The sequence below is a fragment of the Aedes albopictus genome, chromosome 2 (assembly GCF_035046485.1).
Source record: "Aedes albopictus strain Foshan chromosome 2, AalbF5, whole genome shotgun sequence".
Taxonomy (NCBI): domain Eukaryota; kingdom Metazoa; phylum Arthropoda; class Insecta; order Diptera; family Culicidae; genus Aedes; species Aedes albopictus.
In genome coordinates this window covers 373,706,043-373,724,107 of record NC_085137.1, presented here as the reverse complement: position 1 = coordinate 373,724,107, position 18,065 = coordinate 373,706,043, and positions in this window count along the sequence as shown.

Genomic DNA, 18,065 nt, shown 5'->3' with positions numbered 1-18,065 from the left:
CGAAAAAAAAAGTTATTTCCCTGGAATCTTGACAATGGTTAATAATTTACAGTTCATTTCTTCGGCAGAGTTGTTAATCACACATTCTTTAGGATGTGGAGATGGTAGCAAGGATATTTAAATTCAAGATGGCAGCTTAGGATTCAAGATGGCGGTCAAAACTCCAGAATATATGCTTTTTAACGGCAATGCTGCTTTGGATACTATGCAATATGGGTATTAGCGTGGTTCAAAAAATTGTTTTTGCTCCACACCGCTTATTCGATTCGTAACCAGATTCTATGCCTTCTCCCAAAATTTGAGTTCATTTGGTTGAAAATTGAGACTGCACAAGCCCTTCAAAGTTTGTATGGGAATTACTATGGGAAAACGATGTTTTTCTTTCAATCGACCGTAATATTTCCCCAAATTCTCTAGAGCGTTAGTTGACCCGTGGTACTCCTAGGCTACTCTATCAGCTACAACCTTGCCGAAGACCGCATACAAATCGCATGCCTCATTATTTAGTTACCGATTTTTATCCAGAATCGAAATCTTTACTCATGATGGTTAAACTAATCGTCGGGCATCACTGCATTTTGCAGTGAAACATAGTAGCCATGATTTCAGTGTGCTATCTTTGCCGCCATATGCAGCAATGTTGCCTGCTGGGAAGCTGGAAGATCATTGCTAAAGTTTATCCGGTTAGATACAAATCGATAACTAATTAATGAGGCATCCGATTTGAATGCGGTCTTCGGCAAAGTTGTAACTGATAGAGTAGCCTAGGAGTACCAAGGGTCAACTAATCCTCTAGGGCACTTGGGGAAATGATATGGTCGATTGAATGAAAAACATCGTTTTCCCATAGTAATTCCCATACAAATTTTGAAGGGCTTGTGCAGTCTCAATTTTCAACCAAATGAACTCAAATTTTGGGAGAAGAAATAGAATCTGGTTACGAATCGAATAAGCGGTGTGGAGCAAAAACGATTTTTTGAACCACGCTAATGGGTATCTATCGATCGGGCTTCACAAGTAGAACTCAAAAATGAATATCCGACGCCATTTTGAAATCAAATATGGCGGACCATATCCAATATGGCGGCCATGAAATGGCAGTTTGATCTATAATACCATGCAATATGGGTGTCTATCGATCGGGCTTGATGAGTCGAAGTCAAAAATCGTTAATTTACGCCATTTTGAAATCCAAGATGGCGGACTATATCCAAGATGGCGGCCACGGAATGATAGTTTGAGCTATGATATTATGCAATATGGGTATCTATCGATCGGGCTTCATGAGTACAAGTCAAAAAACGATACTTGACTCTGTTTAGAAATCCAAGATGGCGGCCCATATCCAATATGGCGGCCACAGAATGAGAGTTTGAGCTTTGAAACCATGCAATATGGGTATCGATCGGGCTTCATGAGTAGAACTCAAAAATGAATATCCGACGCCATTTTGAAACCCAAGATGGCGGACCATACCCAAGTTAGTGGCTACGGAATTGTAGTTTGAGCTATAATACCATGCAATATGTGTATCTAAAGGGTAGATGGTAGGGTAGCGGGTAGGATAAAAGGTGGAGCAGACGGTCGGGTAGAGGGTTTGGGTGAATGATAGAGTATAGGGAGTGGGGTAGAATATTAGGGTAGAGGATAGGGTAGATGGTACGGAGAAGGGTAGAATAGAGAGAAGGTTTGAGGGTAGGAAAAATGTTAGGGTAGAGAGTAGGGTAGACCGTACGATTAAGCACAATATAGACTAGAGGGTACGGTAAAGGATATGGCAGTGGTTATAATAAAGGATAGTTTAGAGGGTAGGGCAAATGGTAGGGTTGAAGGTTATGATAGAGCGTAGGATAGAGGGTTGGAATAGAGGGCAAAGAAGACAGTAAGGTAGAGGCTAGAGAATAGGGTGAAGAATTGAGATGATATTAGATGAGCTGAGGTTCTTTTTTGAGATACCTTCAGGAATTCTTTCCAGGATTTCTTCAGGCAGGCCCGTGCACAGAAGTGGCGCCAAGGGAGGGGTTTTTCCCATTTTTGGCAAAAGGCGGAGGGGCGCCTAGTGTATGAAGCGTCGGTAATGGGGAGGGTTTAACCCCCAAAACCCCCCCCCCCCCCCCTTGTGCACGGGCTTGTCTTCAGGCATTCCTTTCGAGAATCTTCTCAGGTTTATTCCCGAGATTCCTTTAGATATTGATTCCGAGATTGCTGTATGAATTGCTCCGGAGTTCTCTTCAGGGATTTTTGCAGGCGTTGTTTTGGATAATCCTGAAAGGATTCTGTTAGTTATTCTTTTCTACATTCTTTCAGGGATTTGTGCTGGAATTCCTTCAAAGATTCCTTCCATGATTCCTGTTGTTATTCCTTAAGGGATCCCTTCTGAAAAAAAAAAATGAAAAAATATATATTTCTTCCGAGATTGTTTTCAGGCAACCCTAGATCATAGAGACATCTTCTATGGTTCTTGCAGGAATGTCTGCTCAGCTTCTGGCCGGCATTCCTGTCATGATCTTTCTTAGGAATACATCAGGTATTCTTTACGAGATTCCTTCAGGAATAACTTCAGGGATTTCTGCCAGAATTGCTTTAGAAAATCCTGAAAGGATTCTTTCAGAAATTTTACCCAGCATTCTTTTACGGATTTCTTCTGGAATTACTTCACAGATTCATTTTAGTGTCCTTTCAAAGATTCTGTCGAAACATATTCAGAGAATCCTAATGGAATTCTTTCTATGAGCCGGGGTCCTCGCTCGGGATTTATACAGCAATTCCTCCCGGGATTTCTCCTGTGATTATTTCAGGGATTCCTACCAAGCTTTCAGTTGAGATTCCTTCAGAACTCTACCAGATATGACTCTCAGAATTCCTTCTGTATATTCATACGGGGATTTCACATTATCTTTTCGATGTAACTTTGATAGTGCCCAGAATAACACCATAAAATTCACATATTGTTCACGAATAAACAATCATGGAGTAGTACAAACATAAGTGGAGAAGCCGTGTAGAGTATATCTGGTAGAAATTTTATATCAAAATATGGCATGATGATAAACCTGGGCGTGTTAGTAGAATACCTGTAAATACGAGACACCGAAGACGAATATATAGTTGAGGTCGAAATACGTATCTGTCAAAGTAGACAAATTAAATGGAACATTACTTAACACGATTTTCTTTTTCAAATATAAAAAAAAAACTTCTGAAAAGTTTACGTATGGTGAGTACGTAAAGAGTGTTTGTGGGGTGCTGAAGGAAAAACTCAATTACTTTATTAGAAATAATTATCTGTGTAAAATCTAACTTCTGAAGTATTTTAACGTTTGCTTATGCCACGCATAGTGAGCTCTCTTTATTTGATTTGTTAAAAAAATGAGACATAATGAACACTGCAGTCGAAACTACATGAAATTACAAGAACCATGCATTGCATACTTTTAGGCGTTTATCGGGTTATATTTCTGCCCCAATTTATAAGTCCTTTTTCTATTCTTTTTGAGTGGTTATCATCTCTCTCACTTGTTTAGAGCTGCATTTTATCTATACGGATCAGAATATAACGATAGTGTAGAAGTTTTGCTGAAGTAGAACTCAAGAAAATTATCAGATATTGAGGACCTACAATGAAGAATTTTTTTGGAACTACACCATAGACTTCCAACTTTTTCATCAAATCATGCTTATTTTATTGGAACTTGACCTTTGATAACAAATTTATTTGAAGATTTAAATTGTGAGACACCTTGGGCGTTAACGGGTTAATGTTTCGCAAAATTAGAACCGTTCGGGTAAAACACTATTTTTCAGACAACTCATTTTTAGGTGTCATATCTCGGAAACCAGTGAACCGAATTGAATGAAATTTTGAACGTACACTAACAATATGTAAATGCTTCACAAACTATTAAAACATAGGTACTTTTTAACGTTGAAAAAAGTTATCATGGATTGACACTTTTTTGGATTTTTCTCGAAAAAATGTATTTTTTTTACATCAATGTCAATAAATTTTAGTGTTGATATCCAAAGATTTTCCACTTCTGTTCTCAAGTTATCTCCAATAACATATATTAGAGCCTCTTTAGATTGAAGGAAGAACACATTTAGTAATTTTTGTGTGGTATTGTAAATTTGACTTATTTTCCACTATATGGGTAAAAATTTCAATCCGGTTTAATTTAATTCGCCGTGAGAAAATATTACATTTTGTAACGTCGTACTAAGAATCAATATATTGTTGATAAACGTTAAACAATTCATTCAATTCGGTTCACTTGTTTCCGAGATATGACAGTTCAAAAATTAGTTGTCTAAATAATAGTGTTTCACCCGAACTTCGAAAAAAATTAATCAATCGAGCCCAAATTTGTAACAATGATGCACATATAATAGGTTAACAAACAGTTTTGATGTACTCTATGAAAAGTTACAGCATGTTGAACTTTTTTGTGGGAGATAAAAAAGTTGCCTATCCCAAACATTTTGGCCAACCCCTGTATGTGTAAGGTGTGTATAAGTGTAATTGTTTATTATATGTTAGAACATTTTTACCTTTTTGTTATCTGAAAACTAAAATGTTATGACTTTATTTGGTTAGCATTTGGAATATACCTGAATCCTACTGAAATAAAATGTGAATTAGCAGTAAAAATTGCAATATAACACTCACATAAAAAAGAACACCTAACATAGATTTTAGAATGTGCATGACTGTCCGATTACTTTAGACAGAAAAATATGTAGCAAGATCTAAATTTGGAGCGGTAGATCTAACACCGCAATGCACCATTGTAAGGTGATCGGTTTGCGCCAGTCGGGGTGACATTGGGCCAAAAATCAAGAAAGATGTTTCGCTGAAAACACCAACATTTTTTAAAACGATTATCAAAAAGTAGATAGTAAATATATGGTAGACGTGCGCGCCGAAGCACATTTTATCGGCGGCGATATATATAGTAACTTGAGGCAGCGGCGGCGGCGTAACCGGCTTGATTTTTTTTATTCTGCACTGCTAGTTCTTTAAAACTTCATCACAGAATAAGTTGTTTTCTGTATCAAAACTACAATTCTCGCCTACCTTATGCAAAAGGTTTGAGTGTAAAGAAGCAGCAATAAAACCTTCCTTTACAAGAATTATGCAATAGATTTTTGAGAGATTTCATGAGGACGTTTATCAGGAAATTTATAAAGGAAAAAGCAGAAATAGTAGGTCTTTTTACAATTAGGATTAGTGATGTAAATGGTAAAATCAGAGCTCCTAGAAAAATTGCTTTAGTATTGTACTTTATGCACATTTTTGGATGATTTTTCCCTAATTAGGACAATAGCTTTTCAGAATACGCGCCCATGAAAGCAAATTTCATTTATCTTATGCCCATTCTTTGATGAAATGGAGTGCTGTCGATCTTAGTTTTTTCTCTCATTATTAGAAAAACTAGTTTTATGAAAAACTGAGGTTACCATAAAGTAAAAATATATATATATGTGACGATTTTGGCGCTCTTCAAAACAACATATAGTTTTGTAATTTTCATTGTGGATTAAGGAAAGTGTTATTCAAAGGATCTGCAAGTTTAACAAACTTAGGGTCTGGAGGTTGTTCGATGATTTCTTCTGAAATTCGACCAATAATTTCTTAAAGAATGCTGAACAAACAGTTATTGCTATGAAACTCTTGGTTGAAATATTTTTTAAGATTCTTTTCTGAAATTATTGTAGGACCTGTTTTCATGAGTTTAACATCAACTCCTCCAAAGATACATCCAGAATCTTCAAAATTTTCTTCAGGAATGTTTTTTCGTGTTATTCCTAGAAATTTATAAAAAAATTCTCAAGGGATTCCTCTAGGCCTTCCTTGGGCCAGTTATTCCGTCAAAGTTTAAATTCCTGCAGAAATTCTCAAATAGATTCAGGAGTTCATCTAGAAATTTCTTTACCAGTTTCAACGAAGCTTACTTACTCTAGTTATTTTTTAGCAATCCCACAAGAGATTCATGCAGCATGTTTTCCAGAGGTACCTCCGGATATTCATCCCAAAGTCCCTCTATTAATTCCTTCAGAACTTCAGTTATTTTTTTGCCGGAATGCCTTCTGAAATTTTTGTTGGAATCCTTTGAAAAGCTCCTTTAGGTACTTATCTGTGTATTTCTCTAGTGTTCTTTTCAGAAACTCCTTCACGGATTCTCTCAGGTATTTCCTCAGAAACTTCTCTAGAAAATTTTCAAAAGATTCTTCTAGAAGTTCATCCGGGAGGTTGCCCAGAAGGTACTCAGATATTGCTCAACGTCCCAAGTAACAATCAGCATGCCTTGAAGATTTATTCATGTTTTATCCTGGTTTTATACGAGCATGTGAAAAAGCTAGTTGTTCTATACTAGTTTTATGTGGTACCGTAAAACGGGGTATCTTTGATAATGCGGGTAACTTTGATAGTGCGACAGGCATTTTATAGTTTATCTTATAACTATGATTCCGTCAACCAGTTAAGAATAAGGAAAACGTAGGTCAACTCTATACATATGAAAGTTCCTCTTAGACGTATTTTCATTAAAACCTAGTTTTTGTACAACTTTTTGGACAACAAATAAAAATTGTTGATATTTTTGTCATTTGTCAAACCCTTCAAACAATCTGCTATATGACTTCGTTTCACCATTTTTTTCAATGAATGGACTCTTATTCTCGATAGATTCATCATAGTAGATTCCAAATCTGGCCTTGAATCTCTTAACGATGTTTTTTTTACGAAATGAAAGTAATTTTGTAAATTGGGACATAAATCTCCATACATCGATAAACGCCTAAAAGTATGCAATGCCCTTGTAATTTCATGTAGATAAATCTGTGTTGTTCAAAATTTGTTAATAAAACATTCAAAAACTACCCAAAAAAAGAAAACTCACCTTGAATAGCATGCAATCATATGTTGACGTACCGCTAAACATATACTTTTACAAAGATAATGATTTTTTATAGCAAAATTCACTTGTTTTTCACCCAATACTTCACAAACTCATTTTTATATGTAGAATTTAGTATAAAATCAATGTTTTGATATAAAAACTTTATCTGATATATTCCACAAAGTTTCTCTCGTCATGTTCATACTCCTTAGCTTTCAATCTGTGATTATTTTTTAAGATTTGACGTGTTTTCAGGGCACTATCAAAGTTACCCTAAAATGAATATCTGATTCTCGCTCATATGAAAAACTGAAAGTCACCCAATATATTTAAGATTATCGAATCTTTCAATTGCAATTGATAACTGATACCCCAGTACTTGTTTTAAAAATATAAAACAAGGAAAATTACTGTTACATGGAAAAATATTAAGAAAATTCATTGAAAAACTATCAAAGTTACCCCGTTTTACGGTATTCAAATCAAAATTTCTTGAAAAATTCCATGAAAAATGCTAAGAAATAGGTTCTTAAGTAATTTCTACATAAATTGTTGAAATAATCTAAGAATTCAAAAAACTTAAACAACCTGAAGAAAGTCTGAATAAATCTAAAGCAATGCCTGGATGAATACCTGAAGGAACTATTTGGGGAAATCCTTGGAGGAACTTCCAGAAGAATCTCCTGGAAATTTTCTAGAGGAATTTCAAAATACATGCTCAAGAAAATTACTGAATAGGGTCTTGTACCATTTGGGCAGGTGTACCTATTTTGGGCACTTGCCGCTATAAATAAGTCAATTTCAAACCGATTGATTTGAATTTTTGTACAGAGTTAGATACTGTAAGTGCCTAACTCTATACAAAATTTGAAATCAATCGGTATGAAATTGACTTAGTTATAGCGGCAAGTGCCCAAAATAGGTACACCTGTCCAAATGGTACAAGACCCTATATGGACTAATACCTAAATACCTAAATACCTCTGGAAAAATTTAGGTCATAATTTCTGAAGTTTTTGAAATAAAATATTTTTTTCTAAAATAAATATCTAAAGAAATAATATCCAAATCTTTGTGAAAATCAAATCTCCTCAAAATGCATCTTTCAAAGAGACAGACGTTTGGAGAAATTCCTAGTTGAATTTCTTGAAGAATGTCTGGAAGAATTTCCAAAGAAATCCCAAGGAAAAACTCCTGGAAAAAAATCTGAAAATATGAAGTATCTACGGAAATGTTTGAAGAAATGAAAGAATTCATTCATGTTCTTATGTAGTAATCCTTGGATGAATTTCCTTAATTTTTTTTTATTTGTGTTAACGAGATTTTTATCCCTAGGCTAGTTCATCTCGGGGCCCACCCTTTACTTCCCTTCCGAAGGAAGAACTCACATTTTGCAAGTTTGTCGGGAGTGGGATTCGATCCCAGGTCCACGGCGTGATAATCAAGTGTTCTAACCATCACATCAGGTCCGCTCCACGATTTCCTTAATTGAATCCCTTCAGAAATCTCAGTATGGAGACAGTTTTTTTTCATAAAGAAATTTATTGACAGGGATCTAAATGCAGGATACTTAGAGGAACTCTTGTTAAAACTCATTCTCAGAAATCCTGTGGCAATCTTCTTTCTGAAAACATTCCGTAATTTTTTTTGAAAAATACAAAAAAAATCCCTAAAGAAATTTATGTCCTTACAGGTAATCTGCAGAATTTAAACCTTGTAAGGAATCCAAAAAAGAAAGTTCCTTCCGCAATAATTACAGAAACACATCGAGAAATAATAATACATGGAAGGGTTTTCCCGGTTTGGGGGCGTACCAGTATAGCGGGCGCTGAAATTTAGAAACCTTGGGTAACCTGCTCTGATTTTACCATGACAGTACTATTCCGGATATTCATCCCAAAACCCCTCTATTAATTCCTTCAGAACTTCAGTTTTTTTTTGCAGGAATGCCTTCTGAAATTTTTGTTGGAATCCTTCGGAAAGTTCCTTTAGGAACTTATCTGTGTAGTTCTCTAGTGTTCTTTTCAGAAATTCCTTCACGGATCCTCTCAGATATTTCCTCAGAAATTTCTCTAGAAAATTTTCAAAAGATTCTTGTAGAAGTCCTAGAGGTCCTCAGATATGGCACAACGGGTTACATCATGAACATCTCTTGGGATTTATTTATACCTTTTTTTCAGGGATTTTCAGATTTTTCTTCCGTGGACCCTCCAAGTATCACTTAAGAGATTCTTTTAGGAATTTCTTTAGAAATTACTCAGGATTTATTTCTTAGCGGTTCTCCCGGAATATCTCAAGAAATTCTTATTTACGTTTACTACGAAACATTCTCCAGTTTTCAAGATAGTCCTTCAGAGACTCCACAAAAAAAATCAATTTATTCGGAAATTTCTTTGGAGGTTCCTTCAAGATTTTTTCCTGATTTATTTTAGATTTTTGCTGCAAAATTTTTCTTTGAAATTTCTCTAGAGATTACTCTAGCTAGCAATTGCTTCAGGGGTTTTGCCCACTAGTACCTTTCAAACCTTTTGCAAGTAATTCTCTCAAGAATTCCTTCATTAGTATCTCCAGGAGTTCTGCCAAGGTTTGCTTCAAAAATCCCTTCAATTCAACAATCCCTTCAATTCAACAATCCCTTCAAACATCTATTTAGAGAATTATTTTCAAGGCTCGACTGTTATCTTAGCTAGTGACTATTTGTGGCTAGGCAGTGTTTATTATTTAAACGGATTTATTATTTACCCAACGCCATTCAAGAATTCCTCCAGTAAATTTGTCTGCTTTTTCAACACGCATTCCCGCAGAATTTTTTTTTTTTTGGAACGAAGAAATTCGCTGCGAGGTTTAATTCAGAAATTCCACAAGGGTGTTTTTTGGAAATCCCATCAGAGATTTTCTCAGAAACTCTTCCGGGAATTTTTACTTCAATTCCTCCAAAAGTCTTTAATTAAAATTGTCTAAGAATTCTTCCAGATCCATCCCAAGAAGTTCCTCCTAGTATTCCTCAGGAATTCCTCCAGAAACTTCTTCAGGAATTATTTCAAAGAATCTCTTCAATAAATTAAAAAAAAAATCCTGGAATCTCCAGGGTTCCTATAGAAATTCCTTCAGCTAACCCTTGAAGACATACTCCATTTTTTAATGTGATGTTATAAAGTGCTTATGTGAAAATCCATGGAGAATTAAATAATTCCAGGAGAAATATCTAAAACAATCCCAGAAGATATTTCTGAAGGAACCACAGGAGAAATTTTAATACGAAACCTTCTAGAAGTTTTGTCAGTCACCTCTGGCGAAATTTGTTAAGGAACTTTGCAACAACCCTTGGAAGAAGTTCTTGCAGTACCTGCAGGATTTTTTTTAATTATGAAAATTCTGAAAACAAAAATCCATACAAAAATTTGCTGAGGATATCCCTTACTCACATTTGTGAAAAAATCTTTAAGCCATAGTTTCGAAGGAATTCCTGAAAAAGTTTCAGAAGGAGTCCAAGGAGGAATTTCAAAATGAATCCATAGAGGATTTTTTGAATAAACTTCCATCTAGTTCACGGATTCCCAACCGGTGGTCCACGGCCCCCTGGGGGCCGTGAAGCCAGTCGAGGGGGCCGCAATGTTACCAAAACAATTGTTAAATTTTTATTCTATTTTGTGCGAATTTTACTAATTTTTAATTTTGTATTCCGCCACCCCCAAAAGAAACAATTTGAGGAACAAATTTTCAGTATAAAACGCCTTCAGAAGAAAAAAATTTTCGGGTGCGCCGCTATTTTCCAGCTACGACTCAAATTTTATGTACATGACATCATTTTTACGAAATGTGAGTGTCGAATAGAAAAAAGTTTCATTGATCGTCGAAAATCCCTTCCACAGTAAATTTCTAGCTTCGTCACTGTACCCAAAAAATCGATTTCGTTCATTTAATTCAATTTTTTTTTCAAAAATTTTCATTGGGCCGCAGATGTGTTGACAATTCTTAAAGGGGGTCGCCACCTCAAAAAGGTTGGGAACCCCTGATCTAGTTCCTGTGGAAATCTCTGGAGGAATATCTGAAAGAATCCGGGGAATAAATTTTTTTTTAAACTTTTCAGAAAATTAGCCTGTTAGAGATGATGGATTATTTAAACATAAGTTGGTTAACGTCAAATGGGCGCAGAATGGATGACAAAACGTCGAAAAGTGTGTAAGTGTTCGCAGTTCAATGTGGGTTTTTTTCTCTGAATTTTTGAAGGTCAGTGGTTCAGTTTGCACTCTATGATGCTACAGACCCGAATTGAAACCACCAGCTGAGTACAGGTTATTGTGTGGATACTTAGCATTGTTGAACTACAGTCGAGACTCTTATAAGATCACTGCTCGGGGGCGCAATAGGAATCCGCTTAATAGGAGACTAAGAGCTTATGGGATTTCGGTTTTTTGGGGGTGTAGCCTATTATCTCGGGTGTGTTAAGAGATAGCACAATACTTTCTTCGGCAAAGTTTAAGGGCTTGATAAGATCTACCATTTAGAGCTTTGGTTCATATGATTAGTTGGCAACTTGACCGCTAGAGGGACCATCAACAGTTTGATGCTAAATTGCACTACAGGAACCATATCAAATGGTCAAGCAAACGTTACGATATGCGACAGCTCAAGACCCTAATAATTTTAAAGGATAGTGTCTTCGGGAATGTTGTTGGGTACGCCAATAACTTACTGACGATGAGTTGCTAAGTTCGAAATTCCTCCACTGGGCGGCGCTAGTGAGCAAGTTAATTTTCAAAACCTCATATCTCGGAATCCCGATAACTTAGAAAGTTGGTGTCTTTGGCGAAGTTGATCAGTACGACATAAACTTACATAAAAAAAATACTTGTTTCGCAATTCTGCCACTAGGCGGCGTAGTGAGCATGTAAATTTTCAAAACCTCGTATCTAAGAATCCCGATAACTTAGAAAGTTGGTGTCCCAAGTAACACACATGTTATATATTAGTTACGACAGCGCAAGTTTTGGTTGTATAGAAGTTAATTTGACGTAATTCTAACGTTGTGTTAAAATAACTAAAAATAAACTTCTATACAACCAAAACTTGCGCTGTCGTAACTAATATATAACATGTGTGTTGCTTGGGTGTCTTCGGCAAAGTTGATCAGTATGACATGAACATGAAATAAAAATAAACACTTGTTTCAAAATTCTGCCACTAGGAGGCGCTAGTAAACATGCACCAACTTTCTAAGTTATCGGGGGGGGCGACACTAGTTTTGCTGAGCCGAAAAACCCCAAAAAAATCGAAAAAATACGAAAAAAACGGTAAACGCCGCCTAGTGGCAGAATTTTGAAACAAGTGTTTATCTTAATCAAGGTTGTTAACCGATAAACTATCGACAGTTAACTCAACGCAAACTCGATAACGATGAAGGTTGCTCGATAATCTCTCGATAACGATAACCAAACGATGAATCAACGCGAAGATCAACGTACCTTCGATAATTTTGCGATAAATCTAGTACCCTAGTGACAGCATCAACAACGCAACGGTTCAGATCTTGAAGAAAATTTTCTGGAGACATTATCGAGTCGATAATTTCAACAGTTAACTGTATCGCCGATGACGAATCCGTCTGAAGACGTTATCGTTATCGACGATAAACGATAACAGACGTTAAATTTATCGGCGATAACGATAATTTATCGATTAACAACCTTGATCTTAATGTAAGTTTATCTAATAGAGGTAATAAACTATAGAGGAAGAATGTCGCTGGCGTCGCTGCCGAAACATCTCTTGCTGGCGGAGATAGGCCAGGCTATAAGTGTCAAAGCGAAAAAGTATGCAGTTTGACAGATAGGTACCCGACATGTTTGCGAGCGAGAACAAAGGGAACAGCAGCGACATTCGTCTTCTATAGTTTATTAACTCTATTGTTTATCTGCCCATATTCGCATAGTTGACGTAAGCGCCACTGTAGTTTTCAACACACTTTTGAAATTTCCATAATGAATGATGCAAAGTTTCAAGATTTTTTTCGTGTTGGCATGCAACTAGTGGTTATATCTTGTGCTCTATCGAATAAGAATGGTCACAGTTGTGCACATGCGATAGATATTAGCCTATGAATGCTGACTTGGCAATGGTGGTTACGTCGACTATGTGAACATGGGCAGTTATGTCATACTGATCAACTTTGCCGAAGACACCAACTTTCTAAGTTATCGGGACTCTGAGCTATGAGATTTCTAAAATTTTCATGTTCACTAGCGCCGCCAAGTGGCAGAATTTCGAAACTAGTGTTTATTTTTATGTAAGTTTATGTCATACTGATCAACTTTGCCAAAGACACCAACTTCCTAAGTTATCAGGATTCTCAGCTATGAGATTTCTAAAATTTGCATATTCACTAGCGCCGCCTAGTGGCAGAATTGCGAAACAAGTTTTTATTTTTATGTAAGTTCATGTCATTTTGATCAATTTTTCCAAAGACACCAACTTTCTAAGTTATGTGGGGGAGCGACACTAAGCTAAGCCGAAAAACCCAAAAAAAGACCAAAAACCCCGGTAAACGCCACCTAGTGGCAGAATTTTGAAACTAGTGTTTATTTTTATGTAAATTCATGTCATACTGATCAACTTTGCCGAAGACACCAATTTCCTAAGTTATTAGGATTCTGAGCTATGAGATTTCTAAAATTTGCAAGTTTACTAGCGCCTCCTAGTGGCAGAATTGCGAAACAAGTATTTATTTTTATGTAAGTTTATGTCATACTGATCAACTTTGCCAAAGACACCAACTTTCTAAGTTATCGGGATTCTGAGATATGAGGTTTTGATAATTAACTTGCTCACTAGCGCCGCCCAGTGGAGGAATATCGAACTTCACAACTCATCGTCAGTAAGTTATTGGCGTACCCAACAACTTTCCCGAAGACACTATCCTTCCAAATTATCAGGGTCTTGAGCTGTCGCATATCGTAACGTTTGCTTGACCACCTGATATGGTTCCTGTAGTGCAATTTAGCATCAAACTGTTGATGGTCCCTCAAGCGGCCAAGTTGCCAACTAATCATATGAACCAAAGTTCTAGTAGGAGATCGTTTAATAGGAGTCCGTTTAATAGGAATTCGTTTAATAAGAGACTCGACTGTATATCCTGTGAATACCGGATAAATTGCGGAGAAGGAAGACTATTTTAGGAAAAAAAACTCCGCTGTTTTAAGCATAAGTTCGGTTCGGAATGAGGATGGCATTTCCTCTCACGACGGAATAGAAAGTACCGGGAAGTTGTGCCGAAATCCAAACCAGATGCCCGTGAAGGAACAATGCGCCCAATGATCCCTATCGCCACCAAAAAGGTGCTAGAAATCCGGCTAACGATAGTTAGAGGCCGCCATGCTGCCATCGTAGCCACGCTGAAGGAGGTTGTGACGACGTAATGCTGAACATTTGTAGAAGGTGCTACTGACAGTGTGCCACTCTCTCGTTTTCGACGTTTTGGCATTCGACGTTTTGTCCCTAAACCATACGACTTGCGAGGTTTTTTTGGTAGTGTTGTACATTGTACAACGGTGCGCGTCCTGAAGGGTTAAAAAATCATTCATGTATTTATAGTGCAGTGGTAAAGTCTGGACTCGAAAAAAATGAGACACTCAAAATAATGTACAACTTTTGATTGCGTTCACAAAAATATATGATTTTTTAACCAGGAATAGCATGTTATGTGTAGTTAATGCATTGAAAATTTCATCAAAATCTGTTCAGTATTGGCGCAAATAATGTCGATTAAATAAAGTGTGATTTTGGAAATTTTGAACTTCCATTTTAAAAATTATTTAGGCTATAACTTGATTGTTAGCTCATCAAAACGTCTGAAAATTTGACTGTAAGTTCTTCAAGTAAGTCATAATAAGTGATGAAAATTTCATTATAATCGGTTCAGTACTTTTTTTCTAACAATTCAAACAAAAAACGGGGTTTTCAAATTTTGGGCACTTTTTAACATTTTAAAATCAGTGTGCATTATTTTGACTGTAGTATTGGCAACACTGTGCCGATTTTTTTTGAAGCTTTGACAATGTAAAATCGTTGTGTTAATCTGTTCTCAGTGAAAATTTCAGCCGTTTTGGTTGAACATTTTAAAAGTTAGAGCAGTTTGAATATCACTATACCAAAAACCAGATCTGCTTATTGTGACATACAGGGGGTGGCCAAAATGTTTGGTATATGCAACTTTTTTTCTCCCAAAAAAAATTCAACATGCTGTAACTTTTCATAGAGAGCAGCAAAAAATCTCAAATTTCGACTGTTTATCAACCTGTTACATGTGCATGAGGAATTCCACGGAGTCATGCCAGTCGATCCTGAGCGACCATTTCAAAAATATCTGAAACTTTGCACAGTTTTTCAATTTCATATAAATCGTCATTTTTTGATATTAAACCTTCATATTCACTCACGACTAACTTTTCAAAAGGGTGTATGCGAAAATAGTTCTAAAATATTCTAAAAGCTGTACAGCAAAAACGGATTGTTCGATTGTTATAAATTTTTCAGCAAAGTTAGATAACTAAATGATGATTTCTTAGAAAATATACACTGTAAAAAATTTCTTTTTCTACTTTGAAAAAATATGATATTTGTCACAAAAACTCAAATATCTCAAAACCCTATCTTTTTACCAACTTCAATTTTTTAGGGGAAATGGCCCATTATATCAGCTATCTACCATAAAATTTTGGTGATGGTAAACTGATAAACAAAAAAGTTATGACATTTCAAACATTTCACAATTTTTACATTTAGTAACAAAAAAAAATTTTTTTTCTGTGTAAATTATTTCGAGAATTATATTTTGATGCTGATTTTATTGTAAAGGCTACCGCCTGAATTAAACAAGTTGTTTTCATGATACTTTAGTTTGATTATTAGTAATTACTATAGTATCTATTTGAAACTTAGACGCGATCCAGTGTTGTGATCAAAAATATTGAGATTGTCATACTTTTTATTGTACGTGACTGGTGAAAAAATCCCTTGATAGTGTTGAAAAGCTGTTGATTATAAGAAAAATGGAATTGAATTTATTTTTAAGACAAAAGCTGTATAATAAAAGTTTTTTATACGCGTATACGTCTAGTTTATCCGCAAAAAAAATCCCTCTTAGAGAACAGACTTTATGATCGGAAGAATGCGAGTAACTTCAACAACAACAAATGCATAAGAGGTACATACCACAGACAAACAGACGAAATGCCTAGAACAATTTTAGTGAAAATTCATCGCCCAGTTCACATTATCACCACCTGGTGGAAATGTTTCACGAAACACTGCGTTGTGCAATATCGTCATCAGAAGGCGCTAGTGTGAAACGTCAAACGCAAAGAAAAACGATGGGCGCTCTTCTTGTTATGAAAGCCACAACCAAGATTCAAAATGATCGTTGAAGGCGTGGTCAATGAAAATTTCGCTAGTGTTACGTTTGTTTGTCTGTATACATACCTGACAATGCTCACGAAAAAAACAAAAAAATACTACCGCTATGAATATTAAAAATTGTATAGTATTTTTTTTTTCTTCAGCCACCAACACCAAACAAGTAAGTTAAAATTAATAAGTGATTTTGTTTATTATAATCTAACGAACAAGATGAACAGTCGCTTTCTCAAAGGTCTTCAACTCAACGCTCTCTTGTAGACCGTTTGATGAAAAAAAATGTTCAAAAGAGTTACGAAATCTCACCGAAAGCACCATAGATAAACTGAAAGAGACTGCCCAAATGTCCACATTGTGTACAAAATTACGCATTTGCACGTCCTGCCGTCTAAAATTTGACAAACGAGCCATCTGTATATCATCGGTAAAGCAGGGCGCAGGAAGTTCGAAAACGACAACAACTGAGAAATTGCCATCAGCGACATCTGTTTAAACAATTTAATTACGCCCCTTTTCAAAAATGCCCTGTAATATTCTTCAACATCTATACCCATTTCAATATTTTTAACGTTGCAAAACACGCTTTCAACATTCATCTTGAAGAAGAGGGAAAACACTTGTCCTCAAATGTAACAGCAAATTAATGAATAAACGACTAATGCGCGGAGGGCGTGATAAAATCGGAACATCACGGTACATAGTATATTATATGTATATATAATATATAATAAAAACAACTTGTTTTACTCACGCAAGGCCATTAACAATAAAATCAGCATCAAACTTCAATTTCCGGCCGAAATAATTTACACCAAAAAAAATTATTACTAAATGTGAAAATTGTGAAATGTTTGAATTGTCATAATTTTTTTGTTTATTTTCATGGTAGATTGCTAATACAATGGACCGTTTTCTCTAAAAAATTACGTTGGTAAAAAGATAGGGTTTTGAGATATTTGAGTTTTTGTGACAAAAATGATATTTTTTAATGTTAAAAAAGATTTTTTTCACAGTGTATATTTTCTTAGGAATCGCCATTTAGTAATCTAACTTTGCTGAACAATAAAATCAGCATCAAATCGCGATTCCCGGCCGAAATAATTTACACAGAAAATTTTTTTTTACTAAATGTAAAAATTGTGAAATTTTTGAAATGTTATAACTTTTTTGTTTATTAGTCTACCATCACCAAATTTTTATGGTAGATTGCTAATACAATGGACCGTTTTCCCTAAAAAATTCAAGTTGGTAAAAAGATAGGGTTTTGAGATATTTGAGTTTTTGTGACAAAAATGATGTTTTTCAATGATAAAATAGATTTTTTTTCACAGTGTATATTTTCTTAGAAATCACCATTTAGCTATCTAACTTTGCTGAAAAATTCATAACAATCGAACAATCCGTTTTTGCTGTGCATATTTTTGAATATTTTTGAACCATTTTCACATACACCCTTTTGAAAAGTTAGTCGTGGCTCTAAATAAAAATTTGATATCGAAAAATGGCGATTTAGATGGAACTGAAAAACTGTGCAAAGTTTCAGTTCAATAGAAAATCATGAATTAAAAATTTTCCTTAATTTTGATGCTGTTGCTTGGAATCGCTCTGCATCATTGGTACAAATTTGGGCTCGATTGAATAATTTTTCGCGAAGTTAGAACCGTTCGGGTAAAACACTATTTTTCAGACAACTAAATACATGAATAACATAGAACGTCGCAAGTACACCATATCATGCTCGTATTTTCTACAATC